Source organism: Nanorana parkeri, unplaced genomic scaffold, assembly GCF_000935625.1.
Source record: "Nanorana parkeri isolate BGI_ZX_2015 unplaced genomic scaffold, ASM93562v1 scaffold725, whole genome shotgun sequence".
NCBI lineage: Eukaryota > Metazoa > Chordata > Amphibia > Anura > Dicroglossidae > Nanorana > Nanorana parkeri.
This window is the reverse complement of record NW_017306993.1, coordinates 204,960-225,010: the sequence shown is the minus strand read 5'-3', so window position 1 is coordinate 225,010 and position 20,051 is coordinate 204,960. Positions and strand designations below refer to the sequence as shown.

The 20,051-nt window shown below is 43.7% G+C and overlaps 1 protein-coding gene across 1 annotated transcript in view; it reads right to left on the bottom strand.

Annotated features, from left to right (window-relative positions):
- Positions 1-19,041, bottom strand: part of RASSF4 (Ras association domain family member 4) — a 233,340-nt gene extending 214,299 nt beyond the window's left edge. Inside the window, exon 1 of the mRNA XM_018564102.1 lies at positions 18,830-19,041. The gene's annotated coding sequence lies outside the window, so the exon portion shown is untranslated. The remainder of the gene's footprint in view (positions 1-18,829) is intronic.
- Positions 19,042-20,051: the final 1,010 nt, after the last annotated feature.

The following is a 20,051-nucleotide window of genomic DNA, read 5'->3' as shown; positions in this document are numbered from 1 at the left end:
GACGTGTTCTCAGGAGTGACACTTCTCTCTCTGGCAATCCGATGGACGTGTCTGGGTTTGGCGGTTGCCAGGAGAACGGTACTTGCCTAACTGCATTGTGCCAAGTTTGGTGGAGGAGGGATTATGGTGTGGGGTTGTTTTTCAGGGGTTGGGTTTGGCCCCTTGGTTCCAGTGAAGGGAACTCTTAAGGCATCAGCATACCAAGACATTTTGGACAGTTTCATGCTTCCAACTTTGTGGGAACAGTTTGGGGATGGCCCCTTCCTGTTCCAACATAACTGAGCACCAGTGCCAAAGCAAGGTCCATAAAGACAAGGATGAGCGCTTTTGGGGTGGAGGAACTTGACTGGACTACACAGAGTCCTGACCTCAACCAGATAGAACACCTTTGGGATGAATTAGAGTGGAGACTGCGAGCCAGGCCTTCTCATCCAACATCATTACTTGACCTCACAAATGCGCTTGGAAGAATGGTGAAACATTCCCACAGACACAGTCCTAAAACTTGTGGACAGCCTTCCCAGAAGAGTTGAAGCTGTTCTAGCTGCAAAGTGTGGTCCAACTCAATATTGAACCCTATGGATCAAGACTGGGATACCATTAAAGTTCATGTACATGTAAAGGCAGGCGTCCCAATACTTTTGGCAATATAGTGTATATTGTCCTGGTATAACATTAGCACTGTAATAGGCATACATACTGTAGGTGTTTTTGATAATGCAATCAAAGCTTACTTGAAAAAATCCCTTTTATGTAGTGATTGCTACCTTCTGTCAGCCCATCACTTTCAACAATGCTCTGGATTCCCAGTGTGCTTTGCATCTCTTTACCTATTGTTTGATGTGATACAATGATAATGTTATTTTTTTCAAACATTGTAGACTCTGTGGAAGTTTTGCCACTAGAAGTGCATTTTCATAGGGCTGAGTGAAATTGTGTCACTGCATTGAGGAAATAGGCATCTTTAATAAGTTTACAAGCTTCAAGATAAATAGTGATGGGCTGAACACACCTGAGTTCGGTTCGAGTTCGGTTCGAGTTCGAACTTTGGAACATGGAAAAAGTTCGAACTTGAACTTTGAACTCAATGAAAGTCTATGGGACCAGAACTCCTGGAGGGTCCCCTTAAACTGCCTGTAAAGTGGCACATCTGTACGATGTATAGAACCTGCCAAAAATGACTACTTTGAACTCAATGAAAGTCTATGGGACCAGAACTCCTGGAGGGTCCCCTTAAACTGCCTGTAAAGTGGCACATCTGTACGATGTATAGAACCTGCTGCAGCAAAAATGACATTTATAAAGAAAAAAATTACATTTATAAAGAAAGAAAAAAGCGTGCGGTTCCCCCTCCCAAACAATACCAGACCTTTTAGGTCTGGTAGGAATGTTAGGAGTGACCCTAGATGCGTCCCCCCTTGTGAATTTAGTAAGGGGTACTTGTACCCCTACCCATTCAGTAAAGGGTTAAAATAAATGTTAAAAAAAGTCCAGACTATTAGAAAACAAAATCCTTTATTTGAAATAAAAACACAACAAAGGCTTTTGACAAGTCCTTTATTGTTAAAAAAATTGATCCACTGAAGTAATCCTAGGGTCAATCACAACATCCAGCGTTGTCCACGACGACGACAACTCGACGCAATAAAAGAATAAATAAATAGAAATAATAACTTTTTTAAAACGATGAACCATCCGCTCAGACGAACTCCTGCCACAGAATGGCATTTTGACAGATGCTGGCTGTGATGACTTAGCTATGTGAGCCATGATTGGGCAAAGTCATCATTACTTTGCCCAATCATGGCTCTCACAGTGCACTGTGCTGTGATTGGTTAAAGTCTTGCACCTGACCTGTGGTCAGGTGAATTGCTTTAACCCAATACGGGCTTCATAAGGCACTGTGCAGTGCACAGTGCCTTGTGGCGCGCTCAGCGGGCTTAAAAGGAGAACTATGAGGTGAGTGCTTTTCACTCATCCTCATAGTTCTAGCCGACCTGTGATAATGAAACTGTCACAGGTCGGCTCAGTAGATCGGGAAGTGAGCAAACACAGGCAGAGAGCCATGACAGGGGAGGGACTGGATTCCCCCCTCCCCACTCCGATCCTCCAGCGCTGACTGGCGGAACGGACGGGGGAGGGGGCGGGTACAGCTAGATAGGCAGAGCCAGCTGTCACTCACGCAGCTGGGCGGATCCAGACATAATTGTATCAGTATACCGCGAGCTGCAGCTCGCGATATACTGAGCTTTGGGTAACGGGAGGACGCTAGTTTGTGTCCTCCCGTTACCCTTCGGAGAACTATGGGGAAAAGCCTTAACCCCATAGTTCTCTTTTAAATCCCGCTCAAGCATTCCTGTCCTTCCAGAACAACTATCTAACCAGCAAATCAAGCTGAATAAAGATTTATTGGTGCAGAGTCTAAAAAGACTGCTAACTGACCGTCATAACAATGCTATGAAATAATTGGGAGGAGTAAGTTCTTGACCCCTTTGCTTACACTTCCTGTTCTGGTAGTGGGGGACTTTAATAACTTTTTAAACTTCTCTCTTGATTGGTTTTCTCCAGCTAAAGACATTCCTGTAAATACAATAACCCCATTTGGTAAATTATACAGAGAACTGGGCCTGCACGATCTTTGGCGCATAACTCATCCTTCTGAATTGCAATTTAAGTGTTACTCTAAAACATATAATAGTCTTTCCCATACTGACTTGGCACGGAGTACAATTTATTCCTCTTATTTGCTCTGTGCATATACAGCCTCAGGGAGTTTCTGATCACTCCCCTTTGGTGGTTCTATAGATCCAGGTCCCCCCAACTCTGCATCTCTCTGGCGTCTTAATCCTTTTTGGCTGTGGAAATTTATGACCTTAGATAAGATATTAGAAACTGTGTCCTATTTTCTATCTGTGAACAGAGGAACAGCCTCAGAAGGGAGGGGATGGTGTGGGATGCGCTAAAGGCCTATCTTCAGGAAATTTTTATTAAAGAGATCAGCTATATAAAATATGCCTCCGGGAGAGAATTAGAGCAGGCCCATGATGCACTTTTAAAGGCAGAGGTGAGCTATGCGGAAAGCCCTACTCAAGAGCATTAAATGGCTTATCCTTTAGAGAAAAGTGAGGTCCATGCTTTCTGAGAGGGTGCAGAATAAACAACTTTTCTGGAAACGTGTGTCCTGGGCTGAAGAGGAGGCAGCAGGTAAAACGGTGGCCCATTTGGTCCGCTCACAGTCAGCTATCTCTCATATTAGTGCGCTTTGGGAAAACAGGGGGACAATATGCGATTTAGGATTTTTCTTTCAGTCCTTTCTGATTCTGATAGAGGGTCCTTGGATGACCCAATTACTCTTATGGAACTTTAGATGGTGATGGTAAATGATTGTAGTAATTCCTAAGAAAGATAAAAGATCCCTTGCTACCCAAGTTCTATAGGCCTATCTCGTTACTACGGATGTGAAAATATTGGCAAATGTTTTAGCTAATAGGTTAAATAAGGTAATTCTATAATACTTTCAGATCAAACAGTCTTCATGTCAAATTCTTCTACAGCGATTAATATTATATAAGTATTTCTCAATATGCAGGTTCTATCAGAAGCAATGTGCAATAGGGCTTTACTAGCTCTTGATGCTGTTAAAGCATTTGACAGCATTGAATGGCCATATCTCTGGGTTGTTTTACTTAAACTCAAATTTGGAGAAACTTTTTTTAATTGGGTAAAATTGCTGTATTTCTATCCTACTGCCTCGGTTCCTGTCAATAATTATTATTCACCATCTTTTTCTTTGTGTCGGGGGACCAGGCAGAGATGTCCTCTGCCACCGCTCCTTTTATCAGTAGCGATTGAGCCCCTGGAAAGTTTGCTACGTCAATCTTTGGAAGTGGAGGTACATTGGAAGAGACAGTTGCCCTGTATGTGGATGATATTCTTCTGTTTCTTGCAGACAAGAATTCCTCCCTTGCTGGTGTGATGTCCTTAATTTGGTGGTTACCCAGGGCTGTGGATTAACTGGGATAAGTCCCAATAACTTCCTCTGGATCCTCTGCCAACCCCAGCTGCCTCCTCTTTATTCACTCTTTAACCCCTTGTTCAGAAAATATATAATGTTGGGGGGTTTTAAGTAATTTTCAGGCCTAAAATGTGGAATATAACATGGGTACAAAAAATGAAAAAAAGGCCTCAGTCATGAAGGGGTTAACTCATATTAAAATAGCGTCTCACATCAAGTATCTGGGTGTTGTGATCTCCTGTAATATAATGGAGTACCCTTCGCTTAATCTCTCCCCCTTAGTTTCTAAACTTCGGTCTCAATCTAAGATTTGGTGCCGGCTCCCACTTTCAGTTGTGGGCCACACCAATCTTTTGAAAATTATTTGGATGTTGCAATTATTGTACTTACTGCATAACTCTCCCTGCTGGTTGCCTCTACCTCCCTTTCGGAGGGTGGCTGCGTTATTCAGGGATCTTATTTGGAAAAAGAAACATTCAAGAATTAAAAGGGAATATCTTTAATACCCAAAAAATATGGTAGGCCTTGTGGCCCCGAATCCATGGATATATTATCTGGCTGCTCAACTACAACATATAGCTGGCTGGGAGCGACAGAACTGCTCTTCCTCCTCCTTTCAGATTATTTCATTTTTCCTGCAAGGAACACATCCTTTACATGCTTTGGATTTTTCTGTTTATTTACAAAATAGCGCCTTACTGCCAAAACTATATTTGTTGGGGAAGTTCTTGCGGATGGTAAAGCTAATTTTAGGTCTTTCAGGACACACTAAATATACTCCTTGCTAGCATAACAAATCCTTAAAGGAGAACTATGGGGTCAGTGTTTTTCCCCATAGTTCTCCTTAGGGTAACAGGAGGACACAAACTAGCATCCTCCCGTTACCCTAAGCTCAGTATACTGCGAGCTACAGCTCGCGGTATACTGAGATGCCGGAGCGGATCCTGACTTAGACGTCGGGATCCGCCCAGCTGCGTGAGTGACAGCTGGCTCTGCCTATCTAGAGGCAGAGCTAGCTGTACCCGCCCCCTCCCCGTCCGTTCCGCCAGTTAGCGCTGGCAGATCGGAGCGGGGAGAGAGGAATCCAGCCCCTCCCCCTGTCACGGGAAAGAGAGCCGTGACAGGATCGAGAGGTGAGCGAACCCGGTATGTGTTCGCTGACCTCCCGATCTACTGAGCCAACCTGTGGCAGTCTTATTGTCACAGGTCGGCTAGAACTAGGAGGTGAGTGGAAATCACTCATCTCATAGTTCTCCTTTAAAAGAGGCGTGTAAGTTGAGGGGGTTTCACAGATGGGAGAAGGCGGGGGTTAATACACTTTTTCAACTTTATTCAGAGGGAGAGCTCAGGCCTTTTTCTCAACTACAATCAGAGTTTGCTTGGCTGAGTACTTGATTTTATAAATATCTACAGCTTAGACATGTGTTACAGTCACAATTGAAGGGGGAAACGTGAGAGTTACTATTCTCAAGCAACCAAAAACAACAGTTAGCCGGTACCTACCAGCCCCCATTGGTGCCGGATAACTGGTAGTCTACTGTATCTACATCCATATCTACATATGCATGCATGCATATAGAAATGCATATTTATACATATAAATACATATCTATACATGCATGCATAAATGTATGTATAGATATGCACATAGATATACAAATATACATATTATGCATGTGGACGTATATGGATATGCATATTCATTCACATGCATATTTATGCAACAAGAATATGTATGCATGGATGTGCATCAAAATATATACATGTATGGATATGCGTATCCATTCAGACATACTTTCATTTTTAAAAAAAAAAAATTTCCCACTTAACTTTATTGTTACCACATAGGGGCTAAGAAACTCCCCTATGTGATAGCAAAGAGGATGCGACAGGTTCTCTTTATGGAGACATTAGGAGTCTGACAGCGGAGAAGGGACCGAAGGGAGATCGTGTATCCTGTCAGAAAGCCACCATGCTGGTCAGTGGAGCTCTGATATCCTGTGATATTCTGTCAGAAAGCCACCATGCTGGTCAGTCACGGGCTCCGCTGACCAGCGTGGTGGCTCTCTGACAGGGGATCAGAGGGAGATCGGTACACAATCTCCCTTCGGTCCCCTCTTTGGGAGGGGGGAGCCTCATATACCAACACCTCATGGGGGGGGCCTCTATAGCCGGCGGATAGCTTGTATGTAAACAGGCAATGCTGCCTGTTTTTAAATTTTGCCACTTTCCCACTCAGATCCAGAGAGCTCCAGGCTGGCCGTTTTTTTTACAACGGCCGGCAGGCGGTTAAAAAGTAACATTACATGAAACTCAGCTGAAGTAAAATTAAACACTTCAGCTCTCCTTTACAGCACTTTTGATAAGGAAGTGATGTCCTCTAGAGGGTTAACAAAAACTGCTGTATATGCATCTCAGGAGCTCTCCATCAAAACTATGCACAAATGATGGCCATTTCTGAGGAACACCTTACGATTATCGGACGAAACTTTTCATCCGATGATCGAATAGTCGTACGATTTTCGTACGGCAGCCCCATCCTGCCCCGATGATCGCAAGATTAATTTAGCCGTAATTAACGAAAAGCACCTGGCCAAAATGCGGTAATTGATTTGTCGTATTTTCGTTTGCACATGCGCAGTGTAGATCGTACGACTTTTGACGGACGGAAACGCTAGCAACCTTATGACAATCGTACGATCGAGCAAAGTTTTCAAACATGCTTGACCGTCAAAAGTCATACGATTGTACAGTAATGTCGGTCAGACACTGCAATGCACACATACGATTATTGGACGAAAAGTCGATCGCATACGAAAATCGTCCGATAATCGTAAGGTGTATGGGCACCTTAAGACTGTCAGAATCAGACTTATGCTGTAGCAAATTGGATTTGAATTGTGCTTTCCTTTCTGCAAATATTTTTCTTTAAGCCGATTTTCTAATTGCTCTTATCAGAAATTAATAAATTCTTGCATTTTTTAACAAAGCTACCATATTTTAAACTCTGTTTCATCCATGTCTGGAGTGGCAGTCGGTGTAGCAGACATTTCGTATAGGTCAGAATTGCTATAACAAATACTGTGAATGGTGCATATTTCCATTAATACATGTGCTGGTATCTATTGTTTGTGTCCGTTAGGTGCAGAGTTAAGGTGCCCATACACTATACGATTCTCGTACGAGAATCGTGGGAAATCGCGATCGTACGAGAATCGTACAGTGTATGGAAGGCGTGCAACCGTTTCTACTGTACGGTCGCACGTCTTCTGTCGAACAAGCAGGCTTGAAAACCCGCCGAGAATCGTACGATTCTCAGCGGGTTAGTGGCCTGCTTGTTCGACAACTGCCGAACGGGCCGAATCTGTCTCCATTCAGCGGGCAGGAGATTAACAAACGGATATTCATTGGTCTCTTTCCCTGCTTCCTGCCGACACCTATGATGCTGGTCCCAGGCTTGCAGGTAGAGAAGCCTGCAAGTCTTGTAGGGTTCAATATTGTCTGTAGGGTAGTCTGTAGGGTTCAATATTGAGTTGGCCAACCCTTTGCAGCTATAAGGGGCCAAGATCATCCCCAGAAAAATTCTCTAGAGTCCAGTGGTGGCATGCTTTACACTACTGCATCCGAAGCTTTGCATTGCACTTGGTGATGTAAGGCTTGGATGCAGCTGCTTGGCCATGGAAACCCATTCCATTAAGCTCTCTACGCAATGTTGTTGTGCCAATCTGAGGGCAACATGAAGTTTGGAGGTCTGAAGCTATTGACTCTGCAGACAGTTGGCGACTTCTGCGCACTGTGCGCTTCAGCATGCGCTGACCCCGCTCTTGTCATTTTACATGGCCTACCACTTTGTGGCTGAGTTGCTGTTGTTCCCAGTTGCTTCCACTTTGTTATAATACCACTAACAGTTGATCGTGGAATATTTAGTAGCAAGGAAATTTCACGGATGGACTTATTGCACAGGTGGCAACCTATCACAGTACGACACTTGAATTCAGCTCCTGAGAGTGACCCATTCTTTCACAAACGTTTGTAAAATCAGTCTGCATACCTTGATGCTTGATTTTATACACCTGTGGCCATGGAGGGGATTTGAACACCTGAATCCAATGATTTGGAGGGGTGTCCCAATACTTTTGGCAATATAGTGCATGTGTGTATGGGTGTATGTGTTTGTGTGTTTGTATTTATCTTGCTCTAAACACTGCCCATGTTTTTGTATATGAAGTGAAATAAGAAACTTATCAAGAAGTTTCTTGAATTTACCAATGCTCTCACCAGAAAACAACAAATGTGGAAGGGAATTCCACAATTTCACACAAAAAACCCTACGAATTCTAAGAGTGAACCCCCTTTCCTCCAACATCCTGTTGTGTCCCCAGGTTCTCAATACAGTTTAAATTGCTGGAGGCGGTCTTTATAACTCAGGCCTACTTTCCCTTTAATTAATTTTATAGCCCTTTGCTGAACCACTCTCCAGCTCGAGTACGTCTTTCCTGAGAGTTTGCAGTCCAAAACTGCACCGCATACTCAAGATAAGGCCAAACCAGTGATTTATAAAGTGGAATTATTATTATTTTATCCCTTGCTACAATCCCTCTTTTAATGCATGCTAGTATTCTGTTTGCTTTACTGGCTGCTGCTTGGCATTGCTTACTTTTGCCAAGTCTGTGATCTATGAGGCCTTTTTCATGTCCGACTTCCCTAATGTAGTACCCCCAAGTAGTAGTTTGCGCACACGTTCTTTTCTACTATGTGCATAACCTTACATTTTTCAACATTAAATTGCATTTGCCATCTTGTAGCACATGCCTCAATTTTATCTAGGTCCTGTTGAAGTACAGATATCTCTGGTTTGGAATTTACTGCCTTACACAGTTTAGTACCGTCCGCAAAAAACGAATTCTAACCTTTTGGTCCAATCTCTATGTCGTGGATGAATAAGATGAAAAGGATCAGTCCCAGGATTAAACCCTGGGGCACCCCACTGACAACCTTCGCCCAATTAGAAAGATACCCATTTATTACTATCCTATGGATCCGTTTTTGCAGCCAGTTTTCCTCCCATGTACATACAATTGCATCCAACCTGATAGACCTTAGTTTTTGAAGTAAACGTTTGTAGGGTACTGTGTCTACTGTACATGTGTCACAGTGGGCAGTGAACAAACCCTTCAACCATGCTAGTAAACATGTTCCAAGTTACAATGTCTATATTAGATACAGGAAGTTAAAGATAATACTTACAAGTTAAACTCCAATTGTTTAAATGCCAATGTTTTAATACCACTTCCAGGTACTTTGTTCACAAGCCTCTGTGAGCAAGCTCAATGTGATTTGTTCACTTGCTTTAATTACACCTGATTAATAAGAGCCACCTGTGATCAACTAACCCACCCCCTAACCAGAGAAACAAAAATATGTTCTGCTTCATGTCCCATTGCATAGTTCTCCTGCAGTTATATTATCAAAAAAAAATATGGTAACTGCTATTGTAAGTATCAGGTGTGGCTCTTTGACAGAGCAATACTATCCTAGCAATGTATCAAATTGCATGGCATTGGAGATAAGGGTGTCATATATTCAAGCTTGATGCACTGCTTGGAAAGAAAAGAAGAACTCATGTAAGCTCATGTCATTTAAATGTATAGCAGCAGTAAACATTTCAGTTCCATCAGAGACATTTCCTTTTTGCAATCCAAGTTCCATATTCACAAGTAAAGTATTCACAAGTTCCAAGTAAAGCAATCTATCTGTCCAACAAGTAGGAATTCCTGCCTTAGTCATGGCATTCAGTCTATTCAGTCATGGCACCCTTTAAAAGTATGCAAAATCTCAAGGCACACCAGTCTAAACTGTAAAAACCGTAAATGTACAAATAGGGGAAAAATGTGTGGCCCTCCAAAATCTATTTCAGACCCTCAACCCCATGCAATAAACACAAACGAGTGGTGATACCACCCTTTACATTAGAGCCCCCCCTTCAGTTCAGGAGCCCCCTTCACATTAGAATCCTGCAGGAGCAACCCTATATCTTAGGATCCCCTTTCTCTCACATTAGATTCCCCCCTCACACTAGGAACCCCCTTCACATCAGAGTCCTCTTCTTTAATATCAGTAGCCCTCTTCATATCAAGAACCCTTTTAATATCATGAGCCGACCTTTCAAATCAAGTATAGAATTGTGAAACAGTAATTAGGACAAATATGAGGTAACCTAATGGACAATGTGTCATGAAGTATTTATAATACTGTGTGGTAAGCAACTTTCACCAAGGTGCATTACAATTTCCCCAAATGGCAAGATCTATATCTGGGGAATAGTTCTGTTTTCAAATAAATGAAATGTAACGAATCCCTTGACTGCAGACTTGAAAAAGTCCCTCATGTCTTCTTACTGTGAGGTATATATCTTCACAGATAAAAAAAAAAAAAGATACACTGGACCCTCAAAAATGAAATAGCTAATTATGTGCCAAAAATTTAAATCAGTGAATAATAACATCAGCTATACCGAGAAGAAAAATAGAAGCTTATAATATTGTAAAGGGAAGCCCTGTGATTAAATGTTTAACATATATATCCAGTATATCCATGCCAGATTAGGGATTCCTGATGCAGGAAAACTTATAGGTATGAATGGGGCTTAATACACACATACATAGATAGTAATATTCATACAGAGAGGTATGCATAGAGGAGAAGTACCGCATCCTGATAATTAATGTCATAAAGAACAAAAAAGGAGGATTTGGATTTTTAAGGTACTTCAAGGATCACACAAAACACATTTAGTTTTTATATAAAGTATAACAATTTTTATTTATAAATATATTTAAAATGCATAGTTTAAAAAAAAAAAAAGAAAGACAAACAAGGCTGCCTAAAAAAGACCATAGGATGTAGCCGCATCCTCCCACATTTTTATCTATATTGCGATACTTGTTACAATTTGCTGGTTTAATTTGTAGTCCCGTGGGAGGAGAACAGATTTCAACACGTTTCACAGAGATCCGCTTCTTCAGGAAACAGGCTACTGTCTTTCTACCAGAAAATCATATTTTTTATTTACAAAGAGTTCATAGTTTACCTATGCAAATGTATTTGAATACTTTGTGCGGTTTGTTTAGTTCAATAAACTTACAATAGTCTGTAAAGATGGCTGGATCCACCACTGACCAACACTCAATTATGGGCGCGGACGGGGAGGGACCAATAGAAATGGGGTAGAGAGCAGGACAACCCCCAAGTCAAAGCAGGAAACTACAAAGTGAGAAAGGATTCAGAAGAGGCCAGATTTTCTATTAGATGAGAGCATCTCAAAATGTCTTATTATTATTGAATAGATCACACCTATGGAAGAACAATGAACACTCCTTAAGAAACTATAAGGGGATCTGCCCAAGTGGGAACAAATAAATATAGTTTCTCATGTTACCTGACATTATCCATTTCCATCACCGGTGTACATTCTATATCCAAATAACTTGGGCTCCAAACACAGCCTCTAAGTAAAACCAATGAGGTATGTCAGTAACACATTCTGAGATGGCATCAAATCCTTAAAAGGAAAGGTACATAGGCCTATAAGACCCTTTCAAAAAGGTGCATCTAATCAAAGTAACAAACAGAAGTCTCCATAAGTTTATCTCTTACCATAAAAATAGCCAGTTCTCTTTTCTTTACCTTCTCCTGAGCTCCAACCATTTGAGAGTGACACTCAGGTGGTTGGAGCTCAGGAGAAGGTAAAGTGACACACCAGCCACAGTGTATTCAGGCCCAAAACGCACTGGATCGCATTCCGGCCAGCTCACTTTGTTTTGAGGCGGGAGGGGGCGTGGTGGTACATTGAAGTCAATGGCAGTGCAGCCACGCCTCCCAGCCGCAGTGCAATCGCCCGCACCTGAACATGTGGCACGTCAGTGGCTGCATTCTGGTCTGGTGCAGTCAGACAAAATAGTGCATCCAGCTTTTTCTCTGGGAGGGAGTTGTTTAAAGTGACAGAAGGCAGTGACAGAAGAAAAAAAGGTTTTTTTTTTCAAGTTAGCTTTAATTCTCTTATCAAAAACAACTCCAATATGTATTCCTATTACAGTGCTGATGTTATAACAGGATAGTATATGCTGTGACTTTAGAACATTAGAACTGCCTCCGGATACCCATATGGGTACGATGAGGAGGGAATTTCTGCAAAAATTTCAGAATCAGGGCTGGAGCATGAACATGGGCTGCAGGTTCCCAGGTGTTCTCCTCAGGCCCATATCCCTTCCTTCCAGGAAACGTTGGGACGGACCTCTCCCACGACAATCCAATATGGCTTCCACCTCGTACTCCTCCGCACCATCGATTAGAAGGGGAGTCGGTGGCCCATCACCCCGGTCACCGAAGGTGTTCGGCACCACAGGCTTCAGGAGGGCCACATGGAAGACTGGATGGATCTTATAGGATGCCGGCAGACTGAGCTCGTAGGCCACCGGATTGATGCGCCTGGAGGACAGGAAAAGGGCCAATGAAATGAGGAGCTAGCTTCTTTGAAGGACAGGCGAGTTTCAAGTTGAGGGTGGACAACCACCCCTTGTCACCGGGCTGTAAATCTAGGTTGCCCCTCCGTCTTCGGTCAAAATAAATCTTGGTAGCGTCCTGGGCTTTTCGGAGGGTTCTCTTCAGCAGGTCAAGGTTGGAGGGACTGGACTCTCTCTTGGATGGATGGGAGTGAAGTATTTGCAGGTAGGACGGTGAAAAGGACAGATGGAATCCAAAGTTGGTGAAGAATGGAGTTTGTCCCGTGGCAGAATGAATTGCATTGTTGTATGCGAATTCCGCACACGGAAGGAGTGAAGCCCAATCATCCTGGATGGAGGATAAGCACCACAGATATTGCTCTAATTTTTGATTCGTCCGTTCGGTTTGGCCATTAGTTTGGGGATGATAAGCCGAGTACCGAGGCTCGATTCCCAGGGAGGTGCACAATTCCCTCCAGAATTTGGAGGTAAACTGGACCCCTCTGTCAGAGACAATGTTGTCTGGTACTCCATGGAGACGGACAATCTCACGGATGAAAGTGCGGGCAGTTTCAGGAGCTGAGGGTGTACCAACCATGGGAACGAAATGGGCCATTTTCGTAAAACGATCCACCATAACGAAGATGGACGTGAAGTCATGAGAAGGGGGAAGATCGACTATGAAGTCAATGCTAAGCATCTCCCATGGTCGGGATGGAATGGGAAGCGGGTGCAGTAACCCCCAGGGCGGTGTCAGTGGGGCGTTGCAAAAGTACTGCTCCTATAGCTGTTTTGGAAGCATCTACTTCTAAGACAAAGGGCAAAGTAGGTTCTGGGTGTCTCAGTATGGGAGCAGAAGTGAAGAGGGTCTTTAGGGTTTACGAAGGCATCTTGAGCCGTGGGAGACCAGACAAACCGAGCATCCTGTCGTGTAAGTTGCGTGATGGGTGCGATGATGGCAGATAACCCCTTAATAAATCTCCTGTAGAAATTAACAAATCCTACGATTCTTTGGACGCCCTTGCGATCTTTGGGCACTGGCCAATCCAATACGGCCGTGACTTTCTTGGGATCCATAGCAATGCCTTTCGTAGAGATAATCAACCCCAAAAACTGGATGGAGTCTTTCTCGAACTCACATTTTCCGGGTTTGGCATATAGTTTATGGATCCGTAGGCGGGACAAGACCTTGCTCATATGCTCCCTGTGGCTCTCGAGAGAGAGGGCGAAAACACAAGGATGTCATCAAGATATACAATCATAAAATGATTGAAGAAGTCTCTAAAAATGTCGTTGACAAAGTGTTGGAAAGTAGCAGGGGCGTTGCAGAGTCCAAAAGGCATCACAAGATACTCATAATGCCCGAATCGGCTACGGAAATCGGTCTTCCACTCATCTCCCTCTCGGATCCGTAACAGGTTATAGGCCCCCCTGAGATCCAATTTCGAAAAGATCTTGGCAGCTCAGAAGCATTGGAAGAGCTCAGGAACCAGGGGTAGTGGGTATCCATTCTTGATAGTTATTTTTTCCCGATAATCTATGCATGGCCGAAGGGAGTGGTCCCTGTTTTGGACAAAAAAGAGGCCTGCTCCGGCTGGTGAGGTGGATGGTCGAATAAACCCCTTGGTGAGATTCTCTTCAATGTATTTTCTCAAGGTCTCGAGTTCAGGTTCAGACAAGGGATAGATCCGTCCGAACGGGATGGCAGCTCCAGGTAATAACTCGATTGGACAGTCTGTTGGAATCGGTAACACATTCTACACAGTCATAAGGCCGATGAGGTGGTAAAGCATCGGCTCCCTTCTTATCAAACACATCCAGAAAGGTGTGATATGCTGGTGGGACAGATCTGGCAAGTTCTGCATTTTCCGGCTGTACTACAAGACAAGGGGATGAACCGAAACAGTGTTGGAGGCAATAGTGAGAAGAGAAGGTTATGGTTCCTGCGTTCCAATTGATAGAAGGCTCATGTGTTTGTAGCCAGGGTAATCCAAGGATTACCGGGAACATCGGGCATGATATAACATCCATTCGTAGAAGTTCCGTATGGGAGTGTGATGTGTATGTCAACAGAGGGTAGGTCTCCTGTGTTATAGGACCCGAACTTGGTGGGGATCCATCAGCCAGTTGTATGGTCAAAGGCTGGACATTGGTATTTAAAGGAATTTGGTGCAAGCGGGCCAAATGATATTCCATGAAACAGCGACAGGCTCCTGAAACAGCGACAGGCTCCTGAATCAATTATTGCCGCGACTTGGATGGTCTTTCCCGGCATCTGTAGAAATAGATCAAGGGTAAGGTGGGAAAGTCTATTCTTATTGATAGGTAAATAAACAGTAGAAGCAGACTTACAGGGACGAATCTGACATCCATTCAGAAAGTGCCCCGATCCTCCACAGTACAGGCATAATCCGTTTTGCCGACGGTGTTGACATTCTTCTTGGGATAATGGGGTCTTTAACATACCCAATTGCATGGGTTCTGTATCAGACATGGATGATGCAGCAGGAGGTTCAGCGGAACGAAAGTGAGGAGCCATCGGAGCCTTGGGGTCATCGAAGTTGGTCGGACAGTCCCAGTCCGCTCCTTCCTCCTTTCCGAGTCTACGATCAAGCTGGATCGATAGTTGGATCAACTCTTCCAGGTTTTCAGGTACAGAAACACGGGCCAATTCGTCCTTGAGGGTCTCTGACAATCCTATGCGAAACTGATGTTTGAGAGCGGCCTCATTCCAGGCTGTGTCAGCTCCCCATTTACGGAATTCCGCCACATAATCCTCAACAGGACGGCGTCCTTGGAGAAGGGAGCGGAGAGCGGACTCTGCTGTGGAGGTACATTGAGGATCATCATAGAGTAATGCCATGGCATCAAACATGGTGCTGAGTGAGTTCAATAGAGGGCTTTCCCCTTCCAGAAGCTGATGAGCCCACGACTGAGGTTCACCCGTAAGTAGGGAGATGACAAATCCTACTTTAACAGTGTCTGAAGAGAAGGTCTTTGGTTACAATGCAAAAAATAACCGGCAAGCATTCCTGAAAGCCCGGAATTTGGGGCGATCTCCTGAGAATCTTTCTGGGATTCGTACACGAGGTTCAGGCACATGCGATCCTTGGGCTTGGTCTGGGGCCGGAATCGGCTCGACTGCTGGGGGTGGTGCAGGGACCAACACAGCGGAATTTGCCATAGCAGTGGCTATGGTAGATTGGTAAGTGAGCTTCCCAGATTACATTCACCTCCTCCTTATCCAGAGATTAAGCATCCTGGAGCTTTTTCAAACACTACATCAATTACCTTCTCTACCCTTCAAGAACCAATCTAAAGTAAACCCCCACCTCAGCTGCTTATTTATTTCAGTAGGAGAGCTTGCTCCTTGTTTTCATCCTCAATAAGCCAAAGTCCTCTGAGCAAATAAGCCCACATAGACTTGAATAGTGCCGTGTTCCAAGACTAGAGATGCTCACTGAGCAGGCACGACCAATAGTTGAAAAGCATAAGCACAAGGACCAGGCTATGGCTGTCTGAGAGTAGTAAGCAGCTTGGGTTGGCGTTTTGGTCTAGATTGGTCATTGTCTCGCCTTCAGAAAGGGATCCTCCGAAATGTTTGCTATATGGCCTATGCTATGAAAAAAAGTAATCACGTTTGCATCTTTAAAAGGAGTGCTGGTGACCATTGCTCTTCTTCTATTGAGACACTGCACAGCAGCATCTGTTGCTGTCACTACAAGCATTACTTCATCACTTTGTTCGCAATGCTGTATGGAGTGCAGCTTGGAACTGTATCACTTTAGTCTAGATTAGTTCAGAAGGGCTAGGGGAAGAGGAATAGTATATTTTCTTTAGAATAAAGGTACAGCTGTCCTTTAAATGCCACTCACCAGAGGGTAAGGGGGCCATATATGGACAACAAGTAGGACATACCTGCCCATCATCGAACAAGTGACGCAAGTGCAGAGACCTGCCATGCTCTTCAGTGGATGGTGTTAGTGGCTACTTAATACCTACTTGAGATGGCTTTCGTGAAAATGCACAAGTAAAATGGAATGTCATAAAAGCTTCCAGCTGGCTGTCAGCTATTTTTTTTCCTGTAGACTGAGCCGCATATGCATAGCTCAGTGCACAGGTTCAGCGTGTCAAGTTGAAGTTACGTCATTGGGGATGGCCAATCAAGCAGCCAAAAATTCAGAAACCGAAAGAAGACTTGGGACAAATTATGGCTAAAGGCTACAGGTGGCTCTTTTTTCAACCTAAGTTACTTCTGCTTTTAGAGCACCCTTGTTTGAGGCAATTATTACACTCTTGGAGATGAAAAGCAGTCTAGTAAATGCAAATGATGTTTGAAATTGCTTGTAATTATCATTTGTGTGTCAATCCCGTGCACCACTAAAACCTCAAAATGTGAGATGTTAAAAGATGTAATGCTCCTCTTGCCTTTTCTATCATATAAAAGGCACAATGCAAGGCTTTCCCCGTGGAAGTTTAGGTTATCCTCACTTCCCACAAAGCCATGATCAACCTGGACTGTCAGATTATTTGCACAATCTACATCAGTTGCAGGCAACCTCAGCACTATGTGCTGGTCCGAACCTGAGCTACTTAAAAAAACCTTTAAAGGAGAACTATGAGGTGAGTGCTTTTCACTCACCTCATAGTTCTAGCCGACCTGTGACAATGAGACTGTCACAGGTCGGCTCAGTAGATCGGGAGGTGAGCGAACACATACCGGTGTTCACTCACTTCTCGATCCTGTCATCGCTCTCTGCCGTGACAGGGGAGGGGATGGATTCCCCCCTCCCAGCTCCGATCCACCAGCGCTGACTGGCGGAACGGACGGGGGAGGGGGCGGGTACAGCTGGCTCTGCCTCTAGATAGGCAGAGCCAGCTGTCACTCACGCAGCTGGGCGGATCTCGACATCGATGTCGGGATCCGCTCCGGCGTCTCAGTATACCGCGAGCTGTAGCTCGCAGGATACTGAGCTTAGGGTGACGGGAGGACGCTAGTTTGTGTCCTCCCGTTACCCTAAGGAGAACTATGGGGAAAAGCCCTGACCCCATAGTTCTCCTTTAAAAAGCTCCTCCTGAACACAGAAGGATGCGCATTCAATACCGCCTAATCAGCTGTGGATGGGCCATTAAGGTCAATAATGTCAACACAAGCATCCCGCCCCTTTATTTACGGCCAGCTGTGGAGAGAGGAATGCCCGGTCAGGTGTAGCTAATTGGGTGGGAGGCTCATGTAGCTTCCGTGTTCGGATTACCTGGTGTTCGGTCTGAACGTGATCTCATCTCTACTCAGCACTCCAGTTTTTGTGAAATTACAAATCCCATTTATGATTCTGCCTCTTGAAGTCTTGGCTGTGACTGTCAAAGTCATGCAATGCCTCACTAAACTTGAAGTTCCGAGGTTGCCTACTCCTGATCTAGGTTAAAGAGAATCTGCTGGGGATGACTGACACTGACATTTGTAATGGTCATGGAAATTAGATGGACCAAGGAATTCCTTTGGGTGTATTACATCACCACAATGCCCCAACGATGGAAGAAGCTGTCATGCGAGTCACCTTACTGGCAGCAGGCAAATGTGACATCAAAGGATTGGCAAATAGGCTTTGTTCCATCCAAAGGGTTGTTTTATATTTCCTAAAAGTGTTTAGTGTAGACACATGATTTCCACACCCCCTTCACACTAGTACAGAGACATCGCAGTATACATATACAGCAAAACTACTGTAACCCTATCATACAGTGACATACAGGAATACAATCTCTACCAATATCTTCAACTAAAGCTGCCCTTACTTATGTTATATTGCTATGTGCTAATGTGTCAAATTCTAACGTTTAATTTCAGGATGTAATGTTATAGTAATATTCCAATCACATGTGCATAATAATAATTTTGATTTTTTTTTTCTTTTTTCCTGTCTGGGATCCACATACAGAATTACAAATTTATTCATTCCAGAAACATTTTGCATCCCACTAATTTGATTTTTCTGCTTACTGTGGACAAAACAATTTTCCATATGTAGCCATTAACTCTTAGAGAATCGAACGTTTTAAGAATGTAAATTAAAGTTTTCGAACGAAATTCTACAAATGTATGGTCAGCTTTAAAATTGAGTCCTTCTGTGTCCCAACAATTTTACGATTGTGCATTATTGATATAAACAACCCTCCAAAGGGAGACAATCTAATGAAAAAAACACTTCCTGTTGGAAGAAACGGCAATCGGAGCACATTGACAGTTTGTATACGGGATGGATTGGAGGAAGGCGTGTGGAATGAAGGGAGATTTTATCTACTGTGTTCGTACCTTGTACAATCCCCGACCTACACCAGATCTCCTCGGGTCTCTGTTTCCCACCTGTCGGACGATGAGCTATGCAAAGGAAATGAAATGGATACCCAAGCTCTTTCCAATTGTGATTGTGAATAGATTTTGTCCGGCTCAGCCAATCAGCGTTCGCCGCCTGGGAGACGTTGACCAATAAGAGCGCGTGGAAGTCGGAGTCTAAGCATTGTGAAGGCGGGGAGGATTCTCCGCTCAGCTGGGTGTCCATGGTAACGAGTATCGCTGCTTGTCAGAACAATACTACAATGTGACTGTGTGCGGGGATATCGATCCTCTACTGCCTATGTGGCCGAGAACCCACCGCATATGTGTTGGCGCATGAACTGCGCTTGGAAAAAAAAAAATATATTTTTTACTATCTATGCGTGAACTGTATTTCACTTTCCTAAATACTCTTATATTATTATTATTCTTTTCCATTATACGCTTATTGTTATCGTTATTATATATTTTTTTATTGTTATTATTATATTTTATTATACTCATTAATATTAGATTTAATTTTCAATTAAATTTTTTGATCTTAATTTTATTTAATATTATATTTTGCTATTATTATTATTATTACATTGTAAGTCTCAGAATGAGTGGAATAGTAGTGTTCTTAGAGGGGCACACTGCACCGTTTACCACCATGGTGCCCAAGTGCGGCCGCTGGAGACTTGCAGAATAGCAGCAGTGTGCCAGGTGCTGGAGTGCTCTCTTCTCTCCCTCAGCACCTTTAGGGCTTGTTCACACCAAATGCAGACCAGATCTGCATGAGTTTCTGCTCACGCAGGGCAGTGGGTTGTGCCGTGTTTTTGATGCATTCCAGGCAGTTTTTTTTAGCCTAGAATGGACTTTCAGTGCGTTTGCATGCATGTTTGATGCGTTCCAGAGCAGGAAAAATAGGGCATGGTGCAGTTTTTTTTACATGTTCTGGAACTGAACGCTCCGGCGTGAACCAGAGCCCAAAATACAATTGGATACATTGGACGCAGTTTTGATCCGGTCTGTAACTGTTCTGCTCCTGGAACGCGCTTGGTGAGAACAAGGCGTAAAGCTGTCAGCAGCCGAACTGTCTGGCGAAGTGATCTTCATCCTACAGTAGAAGTATAGTCCCAGCCAACTGTGAGAGAGAATGGGGGGGTTAATGACCAACAATAAGAAGGGGGGTTATTACAGCCTGAGCCTGCAACTGACC